Consider the following 7,851-nt stretch of genomic DNA (forward strand, 5'->3'; position numbering starts at 1 on the left):
CTCCTTTCCCCCCTCCCCATACTTTCCATTGAGGGTCCTCTGTTCCCACTCCATGCAGGGTGTCCCCCACTTCCTCCCCCAGCCCCTCAAGAAAAGGTCCCTTGTACCCCTGCCCATTCCCGTTCATGGAGCATCGCTTTTCCCACCTCCTCATACTCTCCATTGAGGGTCATCTGTTCTCACTCCATGGAAGGTATCCCCTCATACTCCCCTAGCCCCTCAAAGGGAGGTTCCTTGTACCCTTGCCCATTCACTGGCATGGAGGGTCCCCTTTTCCCCTTGTCCTGTCCCTCAATGGAGGGTCCCCTGGGACATGGCAAGGGGAACAAAGAAACCTCCTTTGATTGGACAGGCATGGAGGTGGGGACCGCCCATGGAGGGGGATAGAGAACACTCCATGTAGGGGACAGGGAGTGGGAAAGTGGATCAACCCTGGAGGAGAAAGGACAGGGGCACAAGGGGACCCTCCATGGAGGACGAAGGGCAAGAAGGGAAATGCCATGCTCCCTCCATGGAGGCTGCCCTCTCCCCTCCTGGGGGTGGGCAGGAGGAACGGGCAGGAGCATAAGCACCCCTCATTTCAGGGGACAGGAAATGGATAACAAGGGATTCTCCATGGAGTGAGCACGGTAGGGACCACAGGGTCCCGCATGGAGGGGAAGGAAAGGGGCATAGGGAACCCCCCTTTGAGAGGCAGGGCATGGGGGAGAGAGCACTCTCCATAAAGTGGGGACAGGGGACCCTCCATGGAGGGAAAAGACTGGAGAAGGGTGTTCCTCCATGAAAGAGAATGGTCAGGAGGATAGGTACCCCCCTTTTGAGGGGAAAGAGCAGGCGCAGAGCACCCTCCATAGAGTGGGAACAAGGGACATGCCATGGAGGGTACAAGGAGGGGTATAGGGAACCCTCTATGACTAGTCTCCTGTCCCCGCTCCATGGAGGGCATCCTCTCCCTCTCCCAGGTCCCTTGTACCCTTGCCCATTCACTACTATGGATGGTCCCATTTCCCCCTTTTCCTGACCCTCCATGGAAGGTCCCCTGGGACATGGGCAGGGGATCAAAGAACCTCCCTTTGAGGATACAGGCATGGAGGTGGGGGGGGGACAATACTCATGGAAGGGGGACAGGGGACCCTCCATGTAGGGGACAAGGAGGGGGGAAAGAGGACCTTCCCTGGAGGGGAAAGAGCAGGAGGTCAGGGAACCTCACTTTGAGGGGTCACAACAGAGGGGACAGGGGACCCTCCATGGAGGAAGAAGGGCAAGAAGGGCAATGCCATGCTCCATCCATGCAGCCTGCCCTCTCCTCTCTTCCTGGGGGTGTGGGACAGGAGCATAGGGCACACCTCATGTCAGGGCCAGGAAAGGGAGGACAAGGGAATCTCCATGGAGTGAGCATGGTACGGACCACAGGGGCCCTCCATGGAGGGGAATGGGCAGGGAGATAGGAATCCCCCCTTTGAGGGGGTAGAAAAGGAGGGGAAGGGGCACCCTCCATGAAGTGGGGACAGAGGACCCTCCATGGACAGACCAGGCAGAAGGGAAGGGGACCCTCCATGAAGGAGAATGGTCAGGGGGATAGGTATCCCCCCCTCCTTTGAGGGGAAAGAGCAGGCAGAAAGCACCCTCCATAGAGTGGGAACAAGGGACATGCCATGGAGGGGACAAGGAGGGGAGACAGGGGACCCTCCACGACTAGTCCCCTGCCCCACTCCATGGAGGGTATCCCCTCCCTCTCCCTGGCCCCTCAAAGGGAGGTTCCTTGTACCCTTGCTCATTCACTGCCATGGAGATTCCCCTTTCCTCCTTGTCCTGTACCTCCACGGAGGGTCCCCTGGGATATGGGCAGGCGATCAAAGAACCTCCCTTTGAGGGAACAGGCATGGAGGGGTTATAGGGGACCCTCCATGCATGGGACGGGAGCGGGGGGAAGAGGACCGTCCCTGGAGGGGAAAGGGCAGGGGGACAAGGAGCCTCGCTTTGAGGGTCAGAGCACGGGGGATAGGGGACCCTCCATGGAGGAAGAAGGGCAATGCCATGCTCCCCCCATGGAGGCTGCCCTCTCCCCTCTGCCTGGGGGGGGGGTGGGAAAGGGCATAGAGCACCCCTCATTTCAGGAGGCAGGAAAGGTAGAAAAAGGGAATTTCCATGGTAGGGATCACAGAGACCCTCCATGAAGGGGAATGGGCAGGGGGATAGGGACGCCTCCTTTGAGGGACAGGGCAATGGGGAGAGAGCATTCTCCATAAAGTGGGGAAAGGGGACCCTCCATGGAAGGACAAGAAGGGGAGTTAGGGGACCTTCCATAATGGTGAATGGGCAAGGGTACAAGGAACCCCCCTTTGAGAAGACAGAGCAGGGGGAGGAGGCACCCTCCATGGAGTGGTGACAAAGGAATCTCAATGGAGGGGACAGGGCAGAAGAAAGGCGATTCTCCCTGGAGAGGAGTGGGCAGAGGGTTAGGTATTCCACCCTTTGAGGGAAAAGGGCAGGATGGAGGGGGCACCCTCTATATGGAGTGGGACAAGGGATTCTCAATGGAGGGGACAGGGCTGGGGAAAGGGGACGCTTCTTAAAGAGGAATGGGCAGGGGGAGAGGGATCCCTCTTTGAGGGGACAGGGCAGGAGGGAGGGGCACCCTTCTTGGGGTGGGGACAGGGGAACCATCATGGAGGGTCCCCTATCTCCTCTGTCCCCTCCATGGTGTGATCCCTGACCCCACTCTATAGAGGGTGCTCTCCCCCCTTCCCTGCCCCTCAAAGGGGGATCTCTATCCCCTGACCATTCCCCTCCATGGAGAGGACCCTTTGCCCCCTGCCCTGTACCTCCACTAAGGGTCCCCTGTCCCCAGTCCATGAAGGGCGCCCCTTCTCTACTGCCCTGTCTCCTCAAAGGGGGGATCCCTATTCCCCTGCCCATTCTCCTTCATGGGGGATCATCTTTCCCTCCTCCAGTCCTCTCCATTGAGGGTGTTCTGTCTCCACTCCATGGAGGGTTTCCCCTCCCCCTCCCCTGGCTCCGCAAAGAGGGGTTCTTTGTATCCCTGCCCACTCACTGCCATGGAGGGTCTCCTTTCCCTCTAGCCCTGTCCTTCCAAGGTGGGACCTCCTGTCCTCATTTCATGTAGGGTGCCCCCTTCATCCCTGTCCTGCCCATCAAAGGGGAGGTTCCTGGTACCACTACCTATTCATCTCAATGGAGAGGAAAGGGAAGGGTTGAGAGAACACCCTCCATGGAGGAAAATGGGCAGAGGAGGGACCCCCCACACTGAGGGCAGGGCAGAGGAGGAAGCACCCTCCATGGAGAGTTAGGGCAAGGGAGAAAGGGGAGTCTTCATGGAGGGGAATGAGCAGGGGTATAGGGATCCCTCTTGGAAGGGACAGAGCAGAGGAAGAAAGCACCTCCCATGGATTAGTTACAGGGAACTCTCCATGGAAGGGCCAGTACAGGGGGAACAGGGCATTCTACATGGAGGGGAATTGGCAGGGGTACAAAGAAACCCCCTTTTAGGGGACAGGACAGGGAAAGAGGCACCCTCCATGGAGTGGGGACAGGGCAGAGAGGGGAGGGCACCCTCCTTGGAGGAAGATGGGCAAGAAAAACAATGTCCTGCTCCCTTCATGGAGGGTGCCCCTCCCCTCTGTCTGTGGAGGAAAATGAGCAGAGGGGTAGGGCACCCCACCTTTTGAGGGGTCAGGAAAGGGTGAACAAGGGATTCTCCAGGGATGGAGCAGTGCAGGGAGCACAGGGATCCTCCATGCAGGGAACAGAGTAGAGGAAACAGGGGACCATCCATGGAGAACGGGCAGGGGACAAAGAACCCCCATTTGAAGGGGCAGAGAAGGGGTGCCAGGGGGACCATGACAGGGGTGCCCTGTCCCCCTGCACTTTCCCCTCCATGGATGGTTCCCTGTCCTCCATGTCTTGCTCCTGCCATGGACAGTCCATTTCACCCTTTCCTTGCCCCCTCAAAGGGGGGACCCCTATCCCTCTGCCATGTCCCTCCACAGAAGGTCTGCTCTCCCCACTCCATGGAGGGGTCCCTCTCTCCCGGCTCTGTCCCCACAGGGCAGTGTGGATAAGGGACTCTCCACTGAAGCAACAGGGCAGGGAAAAGAAGACCCTTCGTGGCTGTGTCTGGGCAGGGAGGACAGTGGACCCTGCTTGGTAAGGACAGGGCGCCATCCATGGATGGGATAGGGCAGGAGGGCCAGGGCAAAAGGGACAGGAGTTGGGGACACTGACCCCTCCAAGGATGATCCCCTGTCCTTACCAAGAAGGGTCTACTGTCCCCCATGCCCTGTCACAGCCGCGAAGGGTCTTCCTTTTCTTTTTTTTTTTAAGGGGAGAATGATGATTTTTTTGGAATATATTTTATTGATTTTTTACAGAGAGGAAGGGAGAGGGATAGAGAGTTAGAAACATCGATGAGAGAGAAACATTGATCAGCTGCCTCCTGCACAGTCTCTACTGGGGATGTGGCCTCAACAAAGGTACATGCCCTTGACTGGAATCTGACCTGGGACCTGTGAGTCCACAGGCTGAAGCTCAATCCACTGAGCCAAACTGGTTAAGGCAGAGGTCTTCCTTTTCCCTGTACTGTTGCTTCAGTGGAAAGTCCCCTATCCACTCTGCTGCATCCCTGCCCCTTCCCAAGGTCTCCTGTCCCCACTGCCCACCCCCTCTCATGGTGCCCTGTCCCCCTGCCCTGCCTTCCCATGGAGGGGCCCCTGTCTCCCCTGCTCTGACCACTCTGTGGTTGGTCCCCTTTCCCCTCTGCCTTTTCCCTCCATGCAGGGTCTTCTGTTTCCCTGTCCTGACCCCTCACTCACAGGCATCTGAGGGGCATATGCTCTGGTCTGTCCAGTGTTCATCTCTCCTGCCTCCAGGCTGTGGCTACTGTCTGTACCTGAAGCACATTCTCACCCTCTTCATCTGTCTAAATCCTACCTGAGCCCTCAGGACACATCTCAAATATCATTTCAAATGTCAAATCACAAGCAGGGGAAGGGGGGTGGGGGGTGGAGGGTAAAGGGTGGGTGGTAGGGGGTGGGGGGTGGGGGCTGGTGGGTGGTGGGTGGGGGCTGTGTGATATGGGGTGTGGGATGTGGGGTGGCAGGTGGGAGTAGGGGGTAAGAGGGGTATAGGGGTGAGGGGTAGTATTGGGGTGTAGGGGCAGGCTGGTGGGAGGTTGTGGGTGAGGACTGGGGGTGTGGCGTGTGGGTAGCAGGAGGTGCTGGTGGGTGTGGGATGGCAGCTGGGGGTGGCGTGTTTGGAGTGGTGATAGGGTTGGCGGGTGAAGGGTGGGGGGAAGGAAGAAGAGGGCATAGGGGCGATTAATGGTGATGGAAGGAGACTTGACTTGAAGGCAGTGAGCACACAATGCGATATACAAATGATGCATTATAGAATGGCACAGCTGACCTATGCAATTTTATTAATGAATGTCACCCAAATAAGTTTGATTAAAATAAATAAAAAGTGGGTCTATTGAGGGTGATTAGGTTATGAGAGTGGAGCCCTCATGAATTTCATTATTACCCTTTTAAAAGATCCCCCATGCTATACTTATCAGGAGATCACTCTATATGTTATATTAATGTCAAACCACTATTATATACACTTGAAACTAATATTGAATGTCATCTCTAATTGAAAAAAAAATAAATTAGTAAAATAATTTTTAATAAAAATAAAAATGCAAATCAGAGTGATCTTTAAAAAATATAAATCAGATCAATACAGTCGGTGCCTAAAAGCCTTAAGTGCTCCAGCAGGGGTCAGCTCTCCAGACAGCATCATGCCTGTGAGGGAATTACACTGCTGGGAGAGGAATGCCCTGTCTTCTTCCTCCAGTTGCCCCCTTCACTGTTCTGGTGACATGTGGCACTGGTGCAGGGCAGAACTGTGCTTCCATGAGAGTGAGCTAAGCATCACTTTGGTTGCTTTGTTCTAGTGAAGGTGCAGACACAGAAAAAACATTTTAAAAAATCTTAATGGTTCTAATAGCATTTCAACCCACCCAAGGGCCATTTATCTGCCCTTTCCTGCACCCAGCCAACCTGGCTCACCCAGCTTGAGGAAAGAAGGCAGGAATGGTGCTGCCCATGCAGCCAGTGTGCCGGGGTCCAACCCCAGCAGGTCCAGGGGTCCCCAAAGGTGTGGATGGAGTCGGCGAAGAAGGAATGACACAGGGACTTCTCCAGCCAGGTTTGGTTGCCATGTTCTAGTCAGGTTCTCTTGCCAATTTCTGTAGTCAGGTTCAGTCCAAGATCCCTTGCCATGTTCTCCCGCTAGGCTCTGTCTCTAGGCTCCGAGGCCAGTCCCTCTCCAGGATCCTCCGGCATGCTCTCTCCAGCAAAGTTCTTCTGTCTCTAGGCTCCGTGTAGGTTCTGTCTTCTTGATTCTGTTCTAAGTTCTGAGTGTTTCTGTCTTGTTACAACTGTATTTATACCAGTTGATTCAATCCTATCAATCTCTATTACAAAGGTTAGGGCGTTTCTTATCTCCATTCCAGGGAGAAAAGATTATGTAGTTTAAGCATGATTGTTCGTAGTTAAAGGGATTAATTACCCGCCTGGCACTTAGTTGAGGGGTTTTATTCCCTCCCTAACTTCAGGGGAAAATCCCTACCTGGGGATTCAACCTTTCTCGGAGAGGTGACCTTGGTTAAAACACAGCGCCAAGAAGGTGAGCAAACATATTAAGAACCGTATGCCATATATGCCAGGTCCCTTGAAACAGCAAGGATGGACCGGCTCCCGGCACCAGTGAACATGCATCTGGCCAGACATCTGAAGAGAACTGCAGTTACCTTAGAATGGAAATGGAGGGATGCATCTGTGAGGATCAGGTACACACCAGAGGACTAAACTTTTTGTGACACAGTGATGGGATCAGAGCTGCAGGACATCACCACCATCTCACTCACCCACTGCATCCCAGGGGACCATGAACCACCCACAGCAAGAAGCAGCTCCATGGCCTCGGACCACCCACTGACCCTCTGCAAAGCACTTGAGCTCACATGGCTGATCTCAGAAATCTTATGAATCCCAGAAATCTTAAACCCTACGAAGTAGCCTGTTTTGACATTTTAGTTCTACTCCTACAAAGAAAGCCAGGCCTGGGTCTTTTGTAGCCTTCTCAGAGGTGTGTGAGACCCAGTAGGTGGAAGCTAGACCTGGTATACCTTGGAACATTTGCTGAGTGCCCTCAAACCCAGCACAGACAACAAGTTTGAACCTGCATCAATCTGGTGAACACCGCTCACTCTACCTGAGAACTCACTGAGAAGTTACCTCATGCTACTTGAATACCTCCAGAGACTCTTTCAGTGACTGAGCTTAACAGGCACATGACAGATGCAGGCAGGCAGAGGCAGATATCAGGGGTGTTTTGGGACTTTTGATGAACTTCTTCCAGTCCCACTGCAGGTAAAAGTCAGCCTTGGTGCACTGCTTGGACTTCCTGAACTCACTCTGACCCAGAAGAGGCAGCCACAAACTGGGAATTGCTTTGCAGCTCCAAAGAGAATGCCCAGGGCCAGTCACAGAAAGCATCTGAAATTGGCCGGCACCAGAATCCCTCCCAGGACAAACACACAGTGGCCAACTTCAGATGACATCAGAGCATGATCCAATTAGCTTAATATGCAGCATGTGCAAAGAGAGAGCTTGGCAGGCACCAGAACAGGATGAGAACACTTCAGCTCCATGTGGTCAGCACCTGAACAGCAGCTCATACAATGTGAGGTCAGGGTTGATCCTCACAGTCAGTCAGCCTGAAGGTCAACCATGAATAGGCCAATAGCATTGTGGACTCAACGACAACAGGAGGACCCACATAACA

General features: G+C 54.5%; 1 non-coding gene across 1 annotated transcript; it reads left to right on the forward strand.

Annotated features, from left to right (window-relative positions):
- The first annotated feature begins 5,769 nt into the window (after positions 1-5,769).
- Positions 5,770-5,972, forward strand: LOC132214068 (small nucleolar RNA SNORA74). Its single transcript, XR_009448165.1, has one exon. It is a non-coding gene; the product is annotated as a small nucleolar RNA SNORA74 (small nucleolar RNA).
- Positions 5,973-7,851: the final 1,879 nt, after the last annotated feature.

The sequence above is a fragment of the Myotis daubentonii genome, chromosome 12 (assembly GCF_963259705.1).
Source record: "Myotis daubentonii chromosome 12, mMyoDau2.1, whole genome shotgun sequence".
NCBI classification, from domain to species: Eukaryota; Metazoa; Chordata; class Mammalia; order Chiroptera; family Vespertilionidae; genus Myotis; species Myotis daubentonii.